This window comes from Eurosta solidaginis, chromosome 3 (genome assembly GCF_040869045.1).
Source record: "Eurosta solidaginis isolate ZX-2024a chromosome 3, ASM4086904v1, whole genome shotgun sequence".
Lineage (NCBI taxonomy): Eukaryota > Metazoa > Arthropoda > Insecta > Diptera > Tephritidae > Eurosta > Eurosta solidaginis.
In genome coordinates this window covers 114,051,122-114,076,311 of record NC_090321.1, presented here as the reverse complement: position 1 = coordinate 114,076,311, position 25,190 = coordinate 114,051,122, and the positions used below count along the sequence as shown (strand labels likewise).

The 25,190-nt window shown below is 36.0% G+C and overlaps 1 protein-coding gene across 11 annotated transcripts in view; it reads right to left on the bottom strand.

Annotated features, from left to right (window-relative positions):
• The window catches only part of Obsc (Obscurin), a 2,548,720-nt gene that overhangs the window by 697,715 nt on the left and 1,825,815 nt on the right, over nt 1–25,190 (bottom strand). The window lies entirely within an intron of this gene.

Genomic DNA, 25,190 nt, shown 5'->3' with positions numbered 1-25,190 from the left:
TACTTTATTTTTAACTTTAATTTTAACATTCACTTTAACTTTAAATTTAACTTTAACTTTAACCTTAACTTTAACTTTGACATTCTCTTTAACTTTAACTTTAACTTTAACTTTAACCTTAACTTTAACTTTAATTTTAACTTTAACTTTGACTTTAACTTTAACTTTAACTTTAACTTTAATTTAAACTTTAACTTTAACTTTAACTTTAGCTTTAACTTTAACTTTAACTTTAACTTTAACTTCAAATTTAACTTTAACCTTAACTTTAAATTTAACTTTAACTTTAACTTTCACTTTAACTTTAACTTTATTTTTAACCTTAACTTTCGCTTTAACTTTAACATTCACTTTAACTTTAACTTTAACTTTATGATCCGAGGTGGGCGGGGGCTTAGCACCTGCTAACAAGCCAACCTAATATAAACGCACGCAAGTCATTTTCTGCCAAAAATGTCTCATGCATATACAACTTGTATGAGAGCAACTCAAATTGAATTTGCTGCGTGAAAACCTAACTCGATTTCCAATTTTTGTTCTGCGTGACATTTAGATTTGACGTTTGCACACATGCTTTACATTGTCGCAATGCAGGCTTATTTGGGTTAGAGCAAAAAACGCCGGTTGTTTGCGTGCGCTAAAAAAACGCAGTTCGGTTTTATTAGGTTGGCTTGTAAGCGACCATATATGTATACGATAAGCGATAGCACAATGGCTACTTCGTGAAAATCAACGACAGCTCTTTTAGTTTGATTTCGATGGTCGTACTGTGAGGAAGTGTCGCACGCGCGCTTAAAACAGAGTACCAAAAGTGCGTGTGACACATATTCACCGTTCAAGCATTGAAATCAAACTAAAAAATAATTGATTTTGCTTTCGTGCTCGCTACGCGTTCGTGTTTAATAACACATTCTCAATTTGGTAACCGTGTAAATGTAGTGGTGCCCACCGCTGTTTAAGATAGTGATCCAATTTATGTATTTGGCCTGTTGCTAACACCGAACCTTTACGAAACTTTTCGAACCTTTTCGAGCCTTTTCGGAACTTTTTTGACAAATATCCGTTACGGTTTTTTTTGATTTAGTCGCCAAGCCCGCGATAAAATCTATGCAATAGCTTAAAAACGCATTTTTATTTCAACAATATAGGTATGTAATTTCATATCAATCATATTTGAATTAAATATGGAAATTCTTATTTCAAACACATTTGTGATTTAAATTGACAAAAAGTATTCTTGAATCAAACATTAAAATTGTTAAATTAAAAATGAAAGCTTTTGAATCAAAAATGTACAGTGTTTAAAACAGCAATGGAAAATTTTTTAATCAAATATGTTTTTACTTGATTTTACAATGTTATAATGCACATTTTTTAAATAAAAAATTTGCATATTTACATCACTTTTAAATACGTTTTTGGTTGATGTAAGTTCGTTTTCATTGATTTTACAATGTTTTTTCCATGAGTGTAGGTGTCACACCCATTTTACCATGATACAAAAAAGAAGGTAGTTCCACTCAAAATTTTTTGACGTATTTGGTGATTTTTGAAGTTTCATAATGTATGTTGTTTTGCCAGAAGCGTTGCCATACCGTTACTGTTTAAGGCGAAATTGTGGTTTTTCGAGATGAAAATCCTTTAGGATGAAAACGCAATGATCATCTGAGACAATAATAATATGCTTTAGCACGATTTATGTACATATATATCGACTGAGAATACAGTAAAACATGTAATTTCATTGAAAAATAGTGGATAATGACTCATACATTGGTTAATGACTCATATCTTTATAGCAGCTTGACCCCTAGACAGAAAAATAAATACACGAAAAATCCCGTTGTTCTAGCATGGCCTTATTATCATGCCCCTACAGTGGATATTTCTCAAGCATGTTGAGAAAAGTGTACCTCCAAAGTCTGCACATCTATGTCAATGCTAAAAGGGCACAGAATGTGTATAGGCGGGGCTGCCCCAAGGTGACCCTGGTACAACGGGCAATAACTAGTGGCTAACCTGCAGAGCTACAGCGTAATATTCTCCCCAAAAATGGTTTAACAATTCCTCCTAAAGCGCAACGCTTGAATTATACAATAAATAAAAAAATAAAATATGTGGACTTGTAGCCAAGTTATCAAGAAATTGCGGTGTCGGTTTATAAGGACCTCCTTTGAGCAAGCAATTGACAAACATGTATGAATGTTCTGAGCAAACGTACGGACACTTAAGAAGGCTATATTCCCTTGCTTTTCATACTTCGATCCATGTTTCTTCCACCAAAACAATTTTCGGGAGCTGGAAAAATTTATTAAAAACCTTCTTTTCTAGGCTGATAATTCGTATTAAAATATTTCCAAGGCATGGGGCTCATTTTTTTTTTCTTTTTTATTTGAAATAACTATGAAAGTAATATAGTCGTATTCGTTAATATGAAATCCATCAAAATTAGAAAAATTCGTAACATTTTTCAATCTCGTTGCTTGTTTTTGGTGAAATTGTCATTGTCCCTGCAAAAGTCAAGTGGCTAACGTCACACTAAATGGAACTACCTCCATTTTTTGTATCATGCATTTTGCAAAGTTTTTTCTAAAGTAATAGTTTGCGTCAAAAAACCAATCCAATCATCATGTTTCATCCCTTTTTTCGTATTTGGTATAGAATTATGGCAATTTTTTATTTTTCGAAATTTTCGATATCGAAAAAGTGGGCGTGGTCATAGTCGGATTTCGCCCATTTTTAATACCAAGATAAAGTTATCTGAATAAGTACGTGAACTAAGTTTAGTAAAGATATATCGATTTTTGCTCAAGTTATCGTGTTAACGGCCGAGCGGAAGGAAAGACGGTCGACTGTGTATAAAAACTGGGTGTGGCTTCAAGCGATTTCGCCCATTTTCACAGAAAACAGTTATCGTCATAGAAGCTATGCCCTTACCAAATATCACAAGGATTGGAAATTTTTGTTCGACTTATGGCATTAAAAGTATTCTAGACAAATTAAATGAAAAAGGGCGGAGCAACGCCCATTTTGAAATTTCCTTTTAGTTTTGTATTTTATTGCACCATATCGTTACTCGAGTTGAATGTTGACATAATTTAATTATATACTGTAAAGATATTAAATTTTTTGTTAAAATTTGACTTGATAAATTTTTTTTTTTTAGTGGGCGTGTTCGTCATCCGATTTTGCTAATTTTTATTTATCACACATATAATAACATGAGTAACGCTCCTGCCAAATTCCATCATGATACCTTCAACGACTGCCAAATTACAGCTTGTAAAACTTTTAAATTACCTTTTTTTAAAGTGGGCGGTGCCACGCCCATTGTCCAAAATTTTACAAATCTTCTATTCTTCGTTATAAATTCAACCCAGCTACTAAGTTTCATCGCTTTATCCGTCTTTGGTAATGAATTATCGCACTTTTTCGGTTTTTCGAAATTTTCGGTATCGAAAAATTGGGCGTGGTTATAGTCCGATTTTGTTCATTTTAAGTAGCGATGTGAGATGAGTGCCCAGGAACCTGCACACCAAATTGAATCAAGATATCTCAAAATTTACTCAAGTTATCGTGTTTACGGGGTGACGGACAGACGGACGGACATGGCTAAATGAATTTCTTTTTTCGCCCAGATTATTTTGATATATATAAGTCTATATTTATAATGTATAATGTATTTATCTATTACGGCTTTCCTAAGCCTAACTTAAATCTATTTTACATGTTTATAATTGTCTTCTGGACTATGCAATCTAGAATAGTTACATCTATGTCCTACCTTGGAGTACTATGGATGGGAGACTTCCAGATCATGCGAACAAAGCGTTGTGATTATGTAGTATGTAGGCATTTTACGCATGTTAGTAAAGCGCGAAGGCAACATCTGCACGGCGATGCACTGAGTTAATCGAGTGATGCGTTTCAGTATGTACTTCGGCAACATCAAAAGGCAATTCTTAGAGACCAATTGTACAGCGAGCAACGGGACATTCATATGGCTCAGTAGCTAAAGGCATTTGCCTTTGCACTGATATGAATGTTGGAGATTCGAGTTCAATGCTCAGCTCCCGAAAAGCTAGCTGATGAAGAAGTGAAATTTAGAAACATGTCCTAGTAACTATCGCCGTTTGTAAATTTTACAATTTTTCTCTAATATCATTAACAAAAACCATTGTATAAAGCAATATGAGCAAAGCTCCCTAATTAAATACATATAATAAAGAACATTTCAAAGAAAAATCATGAGAATCGGTTAATTTTTGACAAAGTTATTGACAGTTGAAAAAATATGTAAATAAAATATCGATTGCATTTTGTGGAACCCAATTGCCGATAAATCCGAAAAAAAATTTTAAGAGGCAAAAAACACGTGTTTCATTATTTTGACCACAGAACAACATATTAAAATTTCATCGAAATCAAAAATTATGTCCTGCGCGGACCGATTGTCTTGAAATGGAATGAGTGAGCCACTTACCTACATTCTGATAATAAAGGGTATATTTAGATTTTAACTCAATAGGTCTAAGTAGGTAGGTATTAGGTATTACATAAGTTAGATTCTATAGTTACGATTTCCGAAGAACTGGTTTTTGGCGGAACCGAAAAGAGCAAACAGCCCCACCAGCAGGCCAAATATCAGGTTTGAGCATACTGTTAAACCAGGATTCGGGAACACCAAGTTTAAAGGTGATTCGCTTTAATGATTCCACGGCAGTACCATTCCTAATAAGTCTGTGACATGAAAGCAACCCTTTCCGTATCCAATTATGTTTGGAAACAAAGTCAATTAAATTATTTTCCGTGACTGATGGAAAGAAAAGCAGCAAATACAGCCACTTAGTTTTGGCGGCAACACAAGTCCAGAATTAGCATTTGAGCCAACAAGCGAACATGTTTATCGTCAGTTTTATTTTTTGCAACAGCTACCATCTGATTAGCAGGTTGCACATCATTGTCGTTGGTAGTGTTCTCGGTACGAGAATCGGCAGTTCTGGTATTTTCTACATCACTATGATTTTTAATAACGTTTACAACAACGCACCTAGGTAGATTTTAAGGTTTTATGCGGCCAAAATTATTTTATCTGCTAGAACTATTCTAAATGACATAATTGGTAATAAAAATCAACTTTCTGTTAAAATTTTAAATATTTATTAAAGAAAATACCTTATTATGTACAGTTGCGATCAATAAAATAGTAGCGAAATTCCAAATGCTAATAAAAATTAACTTCCTGTTATAGTTTTAAATATTTATAATTTATTTTAAATACTATTGTTATTCATTACTCCAGTTCCTCGTTGGCCGAGGATTCTGATAAAGCGGAGTCAGGTTTAGTGTCTAAAAGCATATCTAAAGATTCCGGGGAAAGCGATTTAGACACTTTCGTTTCCTTCTTTGTCTTGTACTTACACTTACACTGCTAATGAGAGGATCAGAGCTCAATAATAGTCTATTATATATGTCGCGGTTACACTGCTCGCGGGAAAATTTTCTTGCGTAATCTTCGCGTTACTTTCGAAAGTGCTTATTTCGAGCTTCTTAAGCCTCCTCCGACAACTGGCCTATTGGAAGAAGTGTATTTTCTACTATTGCAGCACCATGTATGAGCACTTTGTGCAGAGTAGGAGTCATCAGGTGCCAAGAATAATGCTTTTCATATAATTTGGCGGTATCCAGGGCATACTCATCATATTTCTTAACGTCAATAATGTATCCACTGGAAATAGTTTCTAAAATTACTTTCAGTCTGTAAATTAAATCGAAGTTCACACCAGTTATATCGGAAGCCAATTGGGGGTTTTCAAAAAATCTACGGCTGGTGTTTCTATCATTTGTATTACCGTAGTTGGGCTTGGGCATGTCAATGAGTAACCCGGTCTCATTTTTAAATCTATCTTGGATTTTTTTTTAGCGACCACTTCCAAGTCTTTTTCTTCAGCGGTTTTTCTCTGTCTGTATTTTTTAACTTTTAATTTATAGGCCAAGTGCAAAACACCCTCAAAAATTCTGATTCTGGTATGCAGCACAGATATTCCAAATTCCAAAGTTTCAAGATTAACATCATATTTTTTGCTTAGATCGTTAAAGTCTTTTGATATGGATTTACAAATAAAGCATTGGTTGGTAGACTTAGTGTCCGTTGCAGCATTACAAACCTTGCCATCAATCATAGTCGTCTTGAAAATGTGCTTGTAGGTAAATTTATTTCCATTTATTTCGATTTTGGTAGGAGTCAAATTTTTTACCGATTCTTCCACGTATTTGATTTCTTCTTTGGTCACATCATAGTTTTCTTTCAGAAATTTGAATCTTATCGGCTTACAAAACCGAGGGGATGATGGAGAAGGATTCTCCCAAATAACTGTTTTGTTATTTTTGCCATAATATATTTGTAAAGGGACAAATGAGCTCAAAAATATATTGGCATCAGAGTCGGCAGGATTTTCAAACTTTTGTTTATATCTGACTTGCTGGGAGCCATCGCATCCCCATTTGCTTATAATAATTAAAGTTTTTCTATGCTCTTCGCTAATAGTAACAAGTACATTGAAAGGCGCATAAGAGTTATGTCAATAAGACTTTGCAAAGTGCGTTATGCATACAGACTCGTCACTTTTATGAGTTGTTCAGGCGGATAGCATTCTTTTTTGGCATCTAATAATTTGTCGTAGCATGGATAAAGTGACTTATTTGTCTCGCGTATGATTTCGTATTGCTGTCGTGTAAGGTCGGCCTTTATAAACATCACCAACGCTTCTTGAGGCATTAATATGTTGGGTTTACCGAGCTCACTTGATGACTTGTAGGCATTTTTGTACTTCTGTACTATTGTTGGTGATTTTGTGATTTCCTTAAGGATTTCGGATGTGTTTCGAAGTCCCTTAGCTCTCAAAGTTGACTGAGCAGCATGAATTAAAATGGAATCGTCTACGGCCGAGCGAATCACTTCAGTTTGGCGACGCTTGGTTCTCTCACTTGACTCTATAAATGATCTTGAAGGGCGGCCGGGACGATTTTGGTCTTGGATAGGGATTTCAAATGTCCCATTAAGCCATGACTGGTTTAGTTTTATGAATCTGTTTTCTTTTCTATGTGCTTCAGACCATTTTTGCCTCATGGTAATTAATATTTACCTTTAGTTGTTTAATATTTTCCTCTGTGTCACCATAAAACGAAAGTAGGTAATTTTTCAAATAGGCCAATTTTTCATCCATTGTTGATAATTTATGGCTTTGCATTTTTCCGTAGAGAAATTGAAAGGTAACTAATTTTTTTCCAGATGAACCAGGAGAATCTTCGATGAAAATAAAAAAAAATGTGTTTCGACATTTTTTTAATGTATCTTTTTTTACCCCAGCCGCACCTGTCCGCAGCTGATTTTCATCAGAACCATAAGAAAAGACTACCCACTATTAAAATGCATAAAAATTTTGAGGCGATCGGAGGCGATAATATAACTAAAATGCTTTTGAATTAAAAAATGAACAATATTTTTTCAAGAAAACGCAATATGCTTAAAAGCTTCAAAATGGTGGGTCTTTTATTATGCTAGGTTGACGATTTCTTCAATAAATAATGATATTTACCTGAAGCACTCGAATCCATGTTGTTTACTTTGATAACTGTCTTAAAACTAAATATATTGACGTTTAAAAATGGGTTACTTAAAATACGTAAAAAGTAAAAAATCGAAGAAATGGGAGAATAATAAGTTTCGACTAGCGGCAGGGGCACCCCGGTTGTCTATAAAAGTCGAGAAGACCGGTTTATTATCGCCCGGTCTAATGTAAACGTAGAGCGATTTTGGATTTTGTATTTGCACCAATTTTAAAATTTTCAATTTTGGCCGCATAAATTCGTAAATTCTACCTATGTGCAACGGTCCACGTTTAGTTGAATAATTATGGGCGCCACTTCACACGTATTATTATTCTCTTTCGTCTTTAGTTGTCGCTAAACAAGCACAGTAGCAACATGGAATCGGGCTATTGTTTATTTGCGCATTTGCGAAAAGATACTATTTTGCAAACAAACGATCAGGCGCAGAATATTTTCATGGTTTGATGTTAACAATTTATTTATTTTTTTCTTCACACTCAAGCAATAAAGTAGTGTTTACATGGCAATTCACGAATTACTTTTTGTGTGTTAACAAAAATGCGTGCATACATCCAACCTCATTGATTTTTCATCAACAACTAAACCACTACCAATAAGATAACTTTAGTTTTACTCACACAACTACAGTTTTGACCCCTGGTTTAAAACAACACTTGCATCTGCTGATTCGTCAATTTTCAAAGGCGACGTGAAATTGTTGTTATGTGAGAACAGGAGGTTGTACAAGAGGGCGATCGCAGTTATCATTTGCATCGATATTATTATTTGCTTTGTTACAAACAGAAGCATAATGCTTGAAACACAATGCCGAGCGACGACGATATACGCCGCATCGGGCGATGACATTTTTCAAATTACGCCCAGACATTTCGTCTACTTAAAAGACAACGCCGGGCGAAATTGACGCTGTGTATTCAGAGTGGCAATTATTTAGAAATAAAGATGAAAACAATTAAAACATTTTTAATTCTCTGCTTTAGGACTTGACTGCTAAAACACGCCCAAAATATTAAGAAATTAGCAAAACAAAACAAAAATGTTAAGAAATTAAATTAAAAATTATATGTAGGTAAAGAAAAAAAATTTGTCTTTGGATATTATGTTTTCTTTTTTTATACTTAAAAAATTGAACAGCAGCAACCCTTGGGATGTTTGTCGTCATCGCCCGGCGACGACGATAGAAATAAATCTATCGTCGCAAAATGACGTCGCGTACATTTCGCTCTTGGCGTTCATTGTGTTTACCAGGGATGCACTTTAACGAGAAGCTAATCGTTTATCAAAAAATTTCCACCGTTTCCGTTGAAACACTTCGAAATATTATCGATAAAGAAATTATCAAGATAAATTGTATCTCGTTTTTAACCGAAACGAAAAGCTTTCGTTAAAGTTAAAAACGTTAACAAAAACGTGATACTTTATGTTTGAATTGTGCTGGCAATACTATAGCCATGGTGAAGCCGTAAGTTGGTAACAGCGAGCGGACATACACACAAATGTCATGTAATTTGTTTGTGTAATTCGTTGATGCTAATGTCAAAAATACTCTGAGAAATGTTCGTACTGTCAAAATTCATGAGAAAAGTTGCAATCAGCTTGGCTAATGCTTTCACCTTTAATGACTCCGCCATCAATCAGCTTTGCCAGCATAGCTTGAAATTAATAATCAACATAAACGATTTGATTTCGTTTTGATATGGCGGAAAACGAAACGAAATCATTTCGTTAATTTGACGTTCTTAACGTTAATAAACGAAACGAAATGACTTTGTTTCGTTTATTAACGTTAATTATCGTAACGAAATGATATCGTTTCGTTAGTTAAGCATGCCTGGTGTTTACCTTCATGTAATTATGGGGATTCTGGTTTTGACAAGGCGATGTTCGTCGCGTTTATATCGCGGCGTCAGGGCATTGTGTTTCAAGCTTAAGAGGGCAAACGTTTAGCCGACGCACAGTGGCGCCTCTGCCGTTAAAGCATGGCAAAAATCAAAAAAATCATGAAAGCGTTCGCTAAATCTAATACTTGTTTCTAATAGAGAATTTTCAAGGGATCAAGAATATACAACTGTTAGTTTATAGTCAATAGTTTACCAGGTAGAGCCGCTCAAAGTTTACCAATTTTCAACATTGGGAAAAATTTGAAATTTTTCTTCTTTTTTGTTGTATTTAAAATGGTTTTGTGAGTAAATAAGGCGGCCGGTTGTCGTTTTCTTGTATAACAATTAAAGATAATTTAATTTAGGATTGAAACAAAAAAAAATTGTTTTTTTTTTTTTGTTAAAAGTTGGCGGATATGCCTGTTTTTACAAATGCCTATTTTTAGGCCCTTTTAAAAACTTTGATGGAAAAAAGATGTTAAAATATGTGCTCCGTCAAAATAACAGTAGTTATTTGTGAAATATTCAGTTACCTAAATTCATAAAGTCTACCTGCGTCCAGCTGCAACTTCACTTTTTACATCAAATAAAGTTAAACAACCTTGGGCATAAATACGCGCCTCAGCAGGTATATATAATTCAGTACGGCCGTAAGGTCGTTTTTGTTATTGGAACTTGTTAACAACATACATTTTTTTAGTTACGAATTGTATACCTGAAATTCATTTTAATAATTTGAGTAGGTATATAAAGCTATCCATCATACAATGCACATTATCATTCGTCTTTTGGAGACTAAGGAACTAAATACTCTGTTTACTTAAATAAAGTGAATAATATTTTTAAATATAGTTCACAGATTAATATTTAGTCAGATACACTCGAAGCCAATTCTAATATGTATCTAGAAAACTCGAAACTATTTGCGGTGTTTAAATCTACAAAGTCAAGATGAGACTTCGTTAAGGCTATTATGAGAGAATAGCGAGTGAAACAAGCATTAACGAAAAGGAAGGCCTGGAAGAAAAAATTGGTTTACAATACATTATGATAGAAAGAAAATGGAAGGACGTCTATCGTAACAATTCAAAATTTCTAAGTAAGCATGAAAAGTGGCTAGCTGACAAAACTTTTTTGGATGAAGAAACGCCTAGCACGTCAACCAATCCAACTAGAGGGAGACCAACAAAACCCATAGAAGAGTGTGATCTGCCTACACAACGAAAAGAAAGCTGTCTGATACCACAAAAGCTGTGGCCACGACTCATCTGGCACGACTCATCTGACGACTCAGCACTGGCTATTAAATATAAAAAAGACGAAGAAAACGTGAAGTCTCATATAACAGAAGCAGTTGCGGTAGCAAGTCCAGTGCAACTGACGAGGATCAAAAACAGCTTTCCCACACCAATAAATGCGCTACTTAGGAAATACACTCCCGAAGAAGCTTTGGCGCTGTTTATAGATATCGGTTTAACGAAGAAAAAATATATTATATTGCGTAAGTCATTATTGCAACGTAATGCCGATATTTTACCTGGATACAAAAAAATTACTCAAGCCAAGAAAGAAGCAGTTCCTCTAAGTCCCAAAATAACCGAATTATCAGCTGAAATTGAGCTACAAAACCTAATTGATCATACGTCTACACGACTCCTTCAAAGTTTTACTGAAGAAAAGTTGGAATCACTGCCAAAGGACCTAGCATTGATAACTAAGTGGGGCTGTGATGGATCATCAGGACAAAGCGCATATAAACAAAGAATAAATGTAGACGATGAAACAATTACAGATAGTAATATGTTTATGGCTTCTATTGTTCCATTACGACTAAAAGATGAAGCTTCAGAATATTGGAAAAATCCACGTCCGTCATCAACTATATTGTGCCGCCCGATATTATTTAAATACGAGAAGGAGTCTTAAAAATCTTGATGATTCAATAACTGACGAACTAAATTATGAGTATGGAATATCTCTTTTGCATGCTAGGATAAGATGTATGGAATTTGTTTTGAAGCTGGCTTATACACTACCACAACAAGGAGAAGTTTTCGACGACAATATAGCATGTAAGGAGAAACAAAACAGGAGAAAAACAATAATTCAGGATGCATTCTATAAAGAGATTGGCCTTAGAGTTGACTGTCCAAAGTAGGGATACGGAAATACAAATGATGGTAACTCCTCAAGAAGATTTTTTGAAAACGATGAAGTGACTGCTCGCATAACAGGAGTTAATAGAGATATTGTGAAAAGATTGGGAGTAATTTTAAATATTTTAAACTACCATGAACCAGTTAATGGACCCAAATTTGGAGAATATGCATCTAAAACTACAAAGTTGCTGCATCAAAAGTAACCTGAGGAGAAACTTACACCAACGGTACATAAAATTTTAGCACATGGAAAAGATTTAATAGAGTACCAGTGCTTACCATTAGGAGAATTGTCTGAAGAAACTCAAGAATCTAAGAACAGGGACTACAAAAGATATAGATGTATGGACACCTGCAAAGTATCACGAGTTAGACAAAACGAAGGCCTTTTCAACATGTTAGCTATCTCTTCTGATCCAGTCATATCACCTATGAGGTATGTAAGAACACAAAAAGATCTTGCAGATGCGTATAGCTCAGAAATGGTTCCAGTGACGATGAATATGTTAAGATAAAATAAGTTTCTCACTTCTTGTCACAACAATGAAAAACAGATTTACTAATCAATTTTGTTACTTTACTGAAAAACAAGATATCTATGTACAAGTTAATTTTTTATTTCAAAAAAAAAAAAATTAATTTAGTAATTTATAAATATATACTTTTCGTTATTGCATTTCTCTAAAGTTTGCCAAATCTATTTTAAAGCTTAGGCATTTCACCTTCAAACGAGTATTAAATTTTTATAGAAATCAATACGTCTATCGAGTTTGGTACAAATTGGTAAAGCGGTTACTAAGATCAAACTTTTTAGCATAAATGAGCAGTGCCACTCCCTTTTTCCAAAATTCGTTGGTTGTTTAATTGAACCCCTTTCAATAACTTTTAGTTATTAATAAAATACATATTTGGCTTGGAAGTTAAAAAAAAAACATGTAAAATTTTACGATGAATTTTGAAGCACCTTGTTATTGTGGCACCAAAAACGGGCATTTGAGTTTTATAAGAGTATTGCCATTTAAAAGAAACAATACGTCTATCGATTTTGGTAGTTATTGATTACGTGACTACTTAGATAAAACTTTTTATCATAAGTAGGCAGCGCCACGCTATCTTATCAAAATCATTAGCTTATCTTATTTAATACTTAAATACGTCATTATAAGACAAATCTCATTTTATTTTTTTATTTTTTACTAAAAATATTTTGTTTTTGCATTTTTCTAAAAATTTTCGACTTTGAGCTTTCATTTGCATTTAAAATTTTTAAAATATCTTCATTGGTTCAAAAGTTATGATTTTTGCAAAGAAAAAACTCAAAAGGCGCCACTGTGCGACGTAGCAAGCGAAAGCTCAGCATCAGTGACGAAACGTTTAGCTGTTCCTTCGGCGTACGAAACAGAACACGATAAACTCAGCAGCAGCACCATTTGACTTACTGGAAGCAGCGACGAAGAATTTAACGAAAAAAAATTTGACCAAGAGCACTTCTTTTTAATAAAACTTTTAGATGCCAAAAATTAGAAATTTTTTAAACACGTAAATTTTTAATACTCAAAAAACGGTAAAAATACGCAAAATGATTTTTTTTGCAACGTTTTCCAATATTTAGTTTTGAAATTGTTATCAATATCCGATTTTATCAAAATCCCGATATAAGGGTCATCAAGCTCTAGCCTTTACCGTCACGGAGAAGTTTGATTTTGAGACAACTTTTTCCCACTTACCCCATAGTGCGAAATTTTAAATTTTCCTCTATAAAACGCTGGCGGTGACACGCTTTTTTTCCAAGGTTTTACTAAATTTCTATTTTGCCTCAGAAAGTTAATCCACTCTCCAAGTTTCATCCCTTGGCGAATATTTTTAATGCATTGTCAAAGTTTTCGATATTGTCGCTATCAAAAATTAGGCGAGATTATTATCTGATTTCGCCAATATTTAACACAAATATATTTTGAGGTCGGTTACTTTTCATGAAATCTTTTATACGTTCACATTAAAAGTGTACTACTTTTTTTCGCAAAAGTGTAAAGTTTTTGTTACTATTAGGGCCGTTTTCTCATCCACCCAATAAAGCTCAATTAACTTACCGGGCAGATAAACTATTCCTCACTCTAAAGTCAACTTTAACGATTTTCATTTACTCATCTGCCCTGTAAATTAAACCTTGAATTTGATGAAGATGCGGCAACATCACATGAAAACTGCAATACGTTCAGATTAAGGGCTGGTTTTCAGTACAAGTTCAACTCAGTTTTTCAGTTAAACTACGCTTAAACTTATTCTGCCGTTTTTCAGTCTACTTTAATTGAAGTTTAAGCTGAGCTTAAGCGGCCGATTTAGCAGGGTTAAATTCTAGTTGCGTTCGTTCGAAATGACGTCGAATATACCCAACAAACATTTGGGCTTGAGTACCATTAGAGCTCATGTTGATAACTAGACATACTTCTAAAATCTCAAGAGTTGTTTCGAAATAGTGGCTGAACTCGAGAATCATAGCATATAAGGCAAAAAATGATATTACTTAAGTTGAAAAAATGTAATTTATAACTTGTGTTTCTCTAACTGGACTCCATACTACAGTTTTTTCACGAAAATAAAATTAAATATATCGTCGCTGCGCTCACAAAAACAGTTATGTGTTTTCAGTTAATTTTCAGGAGATCAAAAAAACTTATTTCTGGTGTCCATTTGCAAAATTTTGCAAATGTCGTATTTTTTAAATATTTTATGGAAAGTACGTTATTGATTTGTGAAGGAAAAAATCATATTCTTTAACCCATTACTACGTGATAAATATTTGCGCCGTTTTATAGCACATAGCTGCTTTCAAACATGATTCAAATTTGTTTTGGCGGTAGGGAAATGTATGCAATGTTTGCCGTTATTCCTCATAATGCTTGTGGAGATTACCCCTTAAGCCCTTGGGAGGTGTATCTTCTTCAATCAGGTGTATGTTGGGATGCCCAGGTTTCTGGGTATTCAACAGAAACTGTTTGTTTAGCATTTCATTTCTCTCCCTAATGGGCAGTACTCTCGTCTCATTGTGTACGTGGTGTTCTCGGGACATAAGAAGACTTGCCGCCCGTAGCGGTTCTGAGGGCAGTATTTTGGTAGGCCTGTATTTTCTTCCAGTGAATAACCTTTAGGCTTGGCGACCGTATCGGGGACGCGTAGCATGCAATCGGCAGGCCAATTGCTTCGTAAGTAGTAATGAGCGTTTCTTTGTCTTTACCCCAAGTGCTGCCGGAAAGAGATTTGAAGATTTTATTAGGGCTCTGGGTTTTCGGAACAATCCAAAATGTAGATCCTGATCGAACGTCACACCCAAGATATTAGGGTGTAAGACAGTCGGTAGCGTAATGTCGATGTCGGGATCAAATAGATTATATTGCACTGTGTGGTGGGTGATAAATGCGAGACCGCCTGCATTTCCGCTCTCGCGATCTTTTCTGTGGACGTTATGTCCAGAGCTGGTCTGCAGAGCAGATCTTGCTATGTGTTTGGTATCTTGGATCGCTGCAATACCGATGTCATGCCGCTTCATGAAATCAACTATCTCCATGATCTTTCCAGTTAACCCATAACAGTTTAACTGCAGAATTCTGAAGTGCAACGGGGGAGACGTCACCACTCTGGGGGTAAGAGATAGGTGACTACGGACGACTGGACGTCCCTGGGTAAGCATTTGGGTACCCGGTGTAGTTGGGTTTGCGGTCTGGCAGTATGGCGCGATGAAACCCGTCGGGGGTTGCCGTCGCTGAGACCAGAACATCTAGGAAAGTGGCATCGTCCAAGGCAGGAGCTGCATTGGGCAGATGTTACAAACATATATATTCTGTGCTGGCAAACGGTGCAAAAGGTGGTAGGGACCTAAAAATCTAAGGCGCAGACTACAGGACGCCCTTGGGCGTAAACAGCAAGGAGCCACAAAAAATGTATAAAAGATACGAGGACTTCGGGTTTTGGGGTCTATCCCAGAACATCCTGTCCGATGCAACCATCCCTTGCACGTGGCACAATGACAAGAGTGTGGAAGTCCTAAAAAGATTATTTTCCGGCAAACGCAGCAAAACCATTTCTCTGGACTGGGGTCAGGGACAGTTCCTGGATTGGGTTCAATATGACTCATTGGGTTTTCGATAGTTGTTGATATAGTTGCTTCATCTTGCGGTGTAGAGGATGGTGGATTCATTGTAAACTTTTTGATTTGGAATGGCCACTTCACTTATTTTTTTTTTTTGAAATATTTTTTTATCTGAAATTAGCACTTCACACTTTGAGTTCTTCACAACGACTTAATGCATTCACAAAAACTGTTGCGTTATATATGGTCTACGAGACGAGGTAATAAGAATGAAATGGTAATTTCAATTCTACCTGCTGTGTCTTGTGGTGGCTTAAAAAAAACAACACAAGCAATTTTACGATCTGCAATTGTGTCACAGTGATAGCTTCATTTTTTAAAACGGTTGAATAAAAAACCCACACAACTATGTTTACGCCATGCAAATGCATCACAGTGATGCCTTGGTTTTAAAAGGGTTGTAAAAAGACTAATTTCTAATAATTTTTTTTTATTTCTTATTTTTAAATTCATTTTTAGCACGCTTTTATTAGCTTGGCCTGTATGTAACGGAATCTTTGAGCTTAATTTTCACCGGTTTCTAGAAGTCTGATTAATTTGAAACTTTGCATACGTATCAAGGACCGATGACAATGCATTAATATGGTGTGGTGACATAAGGTCAACGGCCATAAGGTCAATTGGCCTTATCACCACTTTGAATGGCGATAAGTTTGATTGCAACTTTGCACACCTATCAAGGCTCGATGACAATGCATTAATGTGATGGTGCGGTGACATAAGGTCAACGGCCATAAGGTCAATTGGCCTTATTACCACATAGCCATTTAGCTGATTTTTTTATGTAAAGTGCAAAACCGGCGATCTTTTGTATGGTGAACCCCCAGGGGGGTTCCAGGGGGTGTGCCACTGGCATCGGTGGGCCGGTCCTCCAAGGTTAGTGGGGGTCGGTCATACATTTGAACTCGATTGGAGCACTCTAAATGGGTGAAAGTGGGATTTTTCAAAATTTGCCCCTACCCAAAAGTTCGACCCAAATTGGGGGACATCAGAATTCGTTTTAGAGGTATGGTTCATTCGGCAAGGTTTCTTATTTTGATCCCTAGAATATGATTTTCATAGAGCAATGGGCGATTTTTTTGCCTCCCCACAAATCGACCCGGCCTAAGGTACATACATATTTTGTTGCTACAAAAAATTGTTTTAAAATTGAAAATCACTTAACTAAAATCATAAGCATCCGATCGAATACTCTGGGGCATACTCATAGTCGAAATAAAATGTGATTTTAAGTTAGATAAACGTTTTGACACAATTTTATAAGCGCTATCTGTCAAAAATGCTTCAACTAACTTAAAATCACATTTTATTTCAACTTCCCAACGACTTTAGTGGTCGCCATTTCCTTTCAAATCATACTCCGTACTACTCTAAAAAAAACGGAGAAAAAGTAAAGCGTGATTGGCTCGTTTGGAGTGCAACAAAAGAAGCGCTTTTTTGTTTTCCATGCCGACTGTTCAGCAAAATTTCCGAAAATACCCGATCAGCTTTGACAAAATTTTCACTTTATTCTAAAGATAAAGGTTGGAAGAGGTTACACGACAAAATTCCTGAACACGAAAATAGTCAAAATCATAAAACTTGCTATATAGAGTGGCGCCAATATGAAATGAGAATTCGTAATGCAAGTTCAGTGGATTTTCTCTTAGCGGAAACCCTTAAAAATGAAGCAGCTCGCTGGAGAGAGATATTTCGCAGAATTCTTGATGTTGTTTTATTTCTTGGAGAAAAAGGATTGACATTTAGAGGGGATAATTCATTGATCGGAAATCCAAAAAATGGAAACTTTCTTGATATTTTGGAACTGATTAGCAATTATGACCCACTGTTGCATGAACATTTGGAGAAGGTGAGGGAATATCAAACGAAAAAGAATCGTCTCCAAGCACATTATTTGACTGATGGAATACAAAATGAGTTCATAGAAATATATGCAAGTCAAGTAATTAGAAAGGTAGAAGGCGAGAGAAAGTCCGTCAAGTATTACACAGTAATAGTGGATGCAACCCCTTATTCGGCGCATATAGAGCAGACTGTTTTTATATTGCATTATGTTTTATTAGACAGGGACTCCGGAAAATGGAAAATCCAAGAATGCTTCTTAGAGTTTGTCGATTGTAACGAGAAAACAGGAGAAGCTATCGCTGAGCTTTTCGCGGCACTCTAAAAAAGAACAATATTACCCTGGATGACTGCCGTGGACAAGGGTATGATAATGTCAGTAATATGAGCGGTCATTACAAAAGAGCGCAGAGTCATATCCTGAGAGATAACTCCCTGGCAATATTTGCACCTTGTGTTTGTCATAGTTTAAATTTATGTGGAGTGCTGCTGAATGTTGTTATCGGTATTATGCAGAAATTGTATAATATCTTTAGCGCAAGCCCTCAGAGATGGGAAATTCTCAAAGAAAAAACTAATTCCTCCTTGCACAGCATATCACAAACACGATGGTCTGCCCGTGTGGATAGTGTGAAACCTTTAGCAACTCACATTCCCCAAATATTGAAAGCTATTGAGGAAATCATGCTTTCGAATCTGAGTTCAGAAACAGTAACGGATTTGAAAGGTATTGAAGCATATATGGGGAAATTTTAGTGTATCCTCTAAGCCTCCATTTGGCTTAAAGTGTTGACGGTAATCAACCATCGACATCTGGTCTAGCTAGAAATACCACACTGGACGTGGAAACAGAAAATATACGTAGCCTGATTGATGAGTTGAAGAAGTTCAGGCATCAATGGTCGATCATACTTCAAGAATGTAAGGTGCTGGCAGGGAGTATAGGAGTTGTGAATACCTTCGCAGAGAAAGAAAGGAAGATAATAATGCGCCATTTCGATGAATTACCTGGCGAATCACCTGAGTGTGATTCCGAAACTCAATTAAAACAGCAAGTTTTTTACGTTATTTTGGACTGCTTTATTGGTAACATGACAAGACATTTCGAAGCCGTAAATGATATTGCGATTAAATTTAGTTTTTTGTGGAAGTATCAGGATCTGAATCGGTAATTTCCATATTCGCAGACCAAAAAGCACCGAAGGTTTTCCTTGGCTGATTCAAGCTCTTAAAATGTACATATTTAGAAAAAGTTAATGAAGCAAATCAAACAATGAAATCTAACATTTCATTTATGTAAGTGCTCCAGTAAATCTTATTTTATATGAAATAAAATTGACAATGTGAATTGAAAAATGTATGTATGTTATATTATTTTTTTTACTGCATTGAGTTTATTTTTTAGGGGGCCCGTAAACGCGAACTGTCCCAGGGGCCCGGCTCGGCTCTCTGCGGCCCTGAATACTTTTTATATTTTTTATTTGGTACTTTTATTATCACTGGGTGTGTACATTTCATACTTATATAATTTTAATAAAACAATGTTCTTAATAATAACAATGTAAATAAATGTTATGTTTAAGGACACAGAGTGAAAATTCCTGAAAGTGATTTTTGAGTAACAAAGCTATTATTTGATAGCTATCTATAATACAAACAAATGCCCGTCTTCGATTTATCCAAAAAATACTGTATCCTTAATTATCGCCATTTGAATTTTCTTTGTCCTTATTCTTTTAAAGTTGAATAGCAGCCGATAGGCTCCACCGATGTTGACAATTCGGTAAAAGTCTAGTTGAGGGGTCGATTGCTAATACGCTACCAATATCGAGAGAGATGTCAAACGACGGTAACTTTCTTAAAGCAAATTTCGTGCAAACTTTTTGAACTCTTTCGATTTTGTTTGAGTGGGTTTCATAGTATGGGAGATAGAGAACAATAAAGTAAAGTAAAGAGCTTTTAGAGTGCAAGGATCTCTGAAATCCATTACTTCTTATGAACCCTATCATAGAAAAAGCTTTTCATACTATGAAGTCAATGTGTTGAGAAAATGTCGGTTTGAGTCGAAAATAACACCCAAATCTTTCATTTCGATATTTCTAGTTAGAGCACAATTGTCTATATTGTAACTAAATATTATGTTGTTAGACTTCCTAGAGAAGGTGACAACACGGCATTTATTGATGTTCAGTTCGAGATAATTCAAAGTGCACCACTGATTAAATGAATTGAGATCAACTTGTAACTTATGACTATAACTTGCATCACGAACGGTACAAAAAAGTTTGACGTCATCCGCGAACATTAGGCACTTTGCGAATTTAAAGCAATTCGGTAGGTCGTTAATAAATAAAAGAAATAACAGTGGTCCGCAGTGAGTACCCTGAGGTATACCTGACCATGCGTCGATAGTCTCGAGGTTGTATTCCCTAACTTAATAAATAGTTTCCTGTTTGACAGAAAACTAGCGAAGAAATTAATGAGAATGCCACTAACTCCCTAACTTCTTAACTTTTGCAAAACTATGGTATGAAAGACCTTATCGAAGGCGTTGGAAAAGTCTGTGTAAATCACATCAAGTTGTGCCTGCTTTCCGAACGCGCCCAATATACTATTCGTTAATAGGGTCAAGTTCGAACAGGTTGACCTTCCAGGAAAGAAGCCGTGTTGATGTGTAGAGATCAAATCACGAACATGGTCAATTAACTTTGAATGGATTATATAATCGAACAATTTGGCCAGCGTCCCCTGTATAACGATAGGCCTTTAATTACAACCATCATTACGATCACCAGACTTAAAGACCGGAACAAAGTGACATAACCTCCACTGTTCGGGAAAAGTACCCTTATTGATACAATCCTGGAAAAGCTGGTATAATGGATTAGCTAAAGTATAACAACTACGCTTGAAAAATACAGGCGCAAATCCCTCGGATTCATGTTTGGAACTGGACTTTAGCGATGAAATAGCGGATAGTACATCCTCTTCGGCGATTGAAAAGGAGGTTATAGAAGGTAAAAGTGTGGAATGAAATATAGGCGATATAGGAACGTTATGATTCTCATAAACTTTCTGAAAAAATTTTGCAAACAAGTCGCAGGAGTCGACAGTATTGTCAGAGATAGCGCCATCATATTCCAAGTTCGTTGAGAATCCATTTGTTTTCCATCTGGAATCTATAAATTTCCAAAATCCACTCGGATTGGACTTTAAAGAGAGTGCAAAAAATTATTAATAGACTCACAATCGGCATTCATGTAATCACGCCGAAATGGTGGTTCAACATTTGAACTCGATTGGAGCACTCTAAATGGGTGAAAGTGGGATTTTTCAAAATTTGGCCCTACCCAAAAGTTCGACCCAAATTGGGGGACATCAGAATTCGTTTTAGAGGTATGGTTCATTCGGCAAGGTTTCTTATTTTGATCCCTAGAATATGATTTTCATAGAGCAATGGGCGATTTTTTTGCCTCCCCACAAATCGACCCGGCCTAAGGTACATACATATTTTGTTGCTACAAAAAATTGTTTTAAAATTGAAAATCACTTAACTAAAATCATAAGCATCCGATCGAATACTCTGGGGCATACTCATAGTCGAAATAAAATGTGATTTTAAGTTAGATAAACGTTTTGACACAATTTTATAAGCGCTATCTGTCAAAAATGCTTCAACTAACTTAAAATCACATTTTATTTCAACTTCCCAACGACTTTAGTGGTCGCCATTTCCTTTCAAATCATACTCCATACTACTCTAAAAAAAACGGAGAAAAAGTAAAGCGTGATTGGCTCGTTTGGAGTGCAACAAAAGAAGCGCTTTTTTGTTTTCCATGCCGACTTTTTAGCAAAATTTCCGAAAATACCCGATCAGCTTTGACAAAATTTTCAGGTTATTCTAAAGATAAAGGTTGGAAGAGGTTACACGACAAAATTCCTGAACACGAAAATAGTCAAAATCATAAAACTTGCTATATAGAGTGGCGCCAATATGAAATGAGAATTCGTAATGCAAGTTCAGTGGATTTTCTCTTAGCAGAAACCCTTAGAAATGAAGCAGCTCGCTGGAGAGAGATATTTCGCAGAATACTTGATGTTGTTTTATTTCTTGGAGAAAAAGGATTGACATTTAGAGGGAATAATTCATTGATCGGAAATCCAAAAAATGGAAACTTTCTTGATATTTTGGAACTGATTAGCAATTATGACCCCCTGTTGCATGAACATTTGGAGAAGGTGAGGGAATATCAAAAGAAAAAGAATCGTCTCCAAGCACATTATTTGACTGATGGAATACAAAATGAGTTCATAGAAATCTATGCAAGTCAAGTAAATAGAAAGGTAGAAGGCGAGAGAAAGTCCGTCAAGTATTACACAGTAATAGTGGATGCAACCCCTTATTCGGCGCATATAGAGCAGACTGTTTTTATATTGCGTTATGTTTTATTAGACAGGGACTCCGGAAAATGGAAAATCCAAGAATGCTTCTTAGAGTTTGTCGATTGTAACGGAAGAGTGCAAAAAATTATTAATAGACTCACAATCGGCATTCATGTAATCACGCCGAACTGGTGGTTCATCTTTTACGGTATCGAAACTATAAAACATATTACTAAGAAAAATAACCTTATGATGAAAACTATTATTCCAAATTGGAGATAGACATTCATGGCATGATACTTTTAAATTATTAGTAACAAATATTAGATCTAGGATTTTATTATTGTCATTCCGAACTCCGTTGCGTTGCAGGAAACCATGAGAGGGCAGAGTGCTTACGACATAGATTTCGACGTTGGAGCTAAGATTATGCGGTATTAAGGTTTTATTATGATTTTCCCAAGACATATTGGGTAGATTAAGGTCGCCTAAGAAAATAATTTCATCACCAGACTTTAGAGAATTTGTGATTGCAATAACATTTTCTAAATATTTTACAAACATTTCTATATCACTACCAGGAGGAATATAAGAAAGTAAAAGTATTAATGATTTGTTGCTAGTAAATTTAACTCTAACGCATATTTGATCTAACAACCCATCGGATAAATCAAGACTAATTACGTTACTACACAAATTATCTCTTACAGCCAGTAAAACACCACCACCCTTTTCGTGTCCAGTAGCTTGAACATCCCGATCCTTTCGGTACACATTATAGTGCTAATCGAAGTATTCGCTTGAAGATATGACACAGTTTAGCCAAGTTTCAGTAATAGCCACGAAGTCATATTCATGCAATGATGTATCACGACGGTTTGGCCCACTTTGCTGCGCATGCCACCAACGTTCTGATAGTATAAAGAGTAATTTGAGCTAATTGACACGTTTATATATGTAGGGTTTTAATCGAAACACAGGTTATTTTAGTTATAACGCATTTAATTTTTAATTTAATAAAAGTTTTCTTTGTATGTTCTTCACAAAAAAGCACTTAACGCTACGCGACCATATTAGCGTATGGCTTCTTCAACTGTACGATTAAAATTAAACTTATTATTATTATTCTATACTATTTTGTACCTTTCTAAAGGTTGCCGCCTATCTTATTTCTATTCCTACAATCGGCCATTCTGATGTATGATTCGACCTCGAATCAGTATCTAAGTCCATCTCTTTATATTCTCCGCTGCCGTCGTAGTTTTTCGCGGCCCCTCCTGATCTCCTATTTTCTCCACCTCGTATCTGTCATGGGGTAGTTTGGCGACTATTTTATATGGCGCCAGATATTTCGGCCTCAATCTTATAGCTACCCCGAATTGGGTTCTCTTGATCGCTACCAGGTCGTTTATTTCATACTTGGTTCCTTCCTTTCTTCCCTTATCAAATGATTTCCTGTTCTCCTTTTGTATTTTTTCAATGTTTTTACGAGCTATCTCCCTAGCGGAATCACGCCAAATATTCAATCCTTCTATTTCTATTTCATTTAAAATTGCGAGTAAATCTGGGAAATCCGAAGTTCGCATGTCTAATCCGGTCAGAATTTTAAAGGGTGCTATCTTCGTGCTGCGTGGCGCGGTACAATTTAAAACCTGTTGCACTTTTGCGACATGATTATACCACTGGGTTGGATTGCTTTGACACTTTTTAGACAACATTGGGACGACCGTCCTGTGTACGCGTTCTATTTGACCATTTCCCCGAGGTACACCAGTGGCAATCAACAAGTGTTGAATATTTTCTATATCGCAGTACTCCTTAAAAGCATTTGCCGTAAATGCAGTGCCTCTATCAGTTATTATTCGTTTTGGATTTCCGAAAATTGCCGATTGTTTTCCGAGTCTGTTTAAAACTTCATTTACCCCAGTTGATTTCGTTGGGTATAGCCAAACAAATTTCGAAAATCCGTCGATAATAGCCAATATGTAATTGTATTTTTTACGCGTTTCAGTTAACGGACCCACATGGTCAATGTGGTAAGTCCCAAACGGCTCACAGGCTTTGTCGATTGGTGTCAACAACCCCTCTTTTTTTCCCCTTTTACTATCGACGATGATACACTCCACACACGACCTTACTACATTGCGTACTTTTGTGCTCAGACTTGGTATGTAATAATTCTTCTCTACCAGCTCCTGTGTTCGTTTCTCCGAAAAATGTCCTTGGCAGTGAGCTAATTTGATAATTTCTTCTTCCATACTGGAAGGTACGACTAATAACTCCTTGATGGGGTCATTATATAGAAGGTCGTTGCGTACAAAAACATTTTCGTATGTTCCGGTTTCTAAAACTTTTCTAACCACCCTTACCCAGTCGTCTTGTAATTGCGATTCCCTGATCTTAAACTTTAACGAGTCTTCCACCAGTAAACAGTATGCACGACTCAGAGCGTCTACGTGCTTCATGCGCTTTCCCGATTTATGCTCCACCACGTAGTTGTACTCCTGTAAATACATCGCCCATCTCATAATTCTATCCGGTACGTCTAGCTTTTTAACCGTCATGGTAAACGCGTTACAATCGCTAACTATTTTAAATTTAATGTCTTTCAGGTAGATGCGCCACTTGTTTAAAGCATTAATAACCGCTAAAACTTCCAGTTCAAAAGCACTGTATCTCTCTTCTGCTGGCATTGTTTTGCGACTCATGTATTCCACCAGATGCAACAAGCTATCCTCTGAGTTCTTTTGCAGCAAAATGGCCCCGTATCCGAACTTAGAGGCATCTGCATGCAGTTAAGTTTCTGCAGAAGGGTTAAAAAGTTTCAGTGCAGGCGCACTCACCAACGCGCGCTTAAGTTCTTGTATTGCCAACAAGTGTACGTCTTCAAGTTTGAACTTCTCGTCCTTTCGCAGCAGATCTGTAAGCGGTTTCGCGATCACAGCATAATCCCTAACAAACCGCCTGAAAAAAGAGGTTAACCCCAAGAATCTCTTTACCTCTTTCTTGCTCCCCGGTGTTGGAAAACCACTGACTGCCTTGGTTTTCTCCTCTGAAGGAAGAATTCTCCCACTTTCTACGAAAAATCCCAAAAAAATGATCTTCCTTTTCAAAATTTGACACTTCTCCCACCTAATGTGCAGTCCG